This window comes from Eurypyga helias, unplaced genomic scaffold (assembly GCF_000690775.1).
Source record: "Eurypyga helias isolate BGI_N326 unplaced genomic scaffold, ASM69077v1 scaffold25042, whole genome shotgun sequence".
Classification (NCBI taxonomy): Eukaryota; Metazoa; Chordata; class Aves; order Eurypygiformes; family Eurypygidae; genus Eurypyga; species Eurypyga helias.
This window is the reverse complement of record NW_010235624.1, coordinates 1,239-1,487: the sequence shown is the minus strand read 5'-3', so window position 1 is coordinate 1,487 and position 249 is coordinate 1,239.

Here is a 249-nt window from a genome sequence, read left to right as displayed (position 1 = left end):
CAGCAGCGCCCCATTCCCAGGCCCCCTGGACCCCAACCAACCCATTTCAAGAGCTTTAACCAACGCCACCTACCAGCACCCCCACCCCATCCTCCTAGGCACCCCCATGTAGCCCACACCACCACCCCATGCCTGTCCCTGCAGCCCCCCAGCACTGCGGGTCCCTCCCAGTCCCTCCCAGCTGCCCCAGGGGTGCTCGAGGACTGGCGTGCCCTGGAGGGGGGGGGGGCATGAGTGATGTCGCTGCCC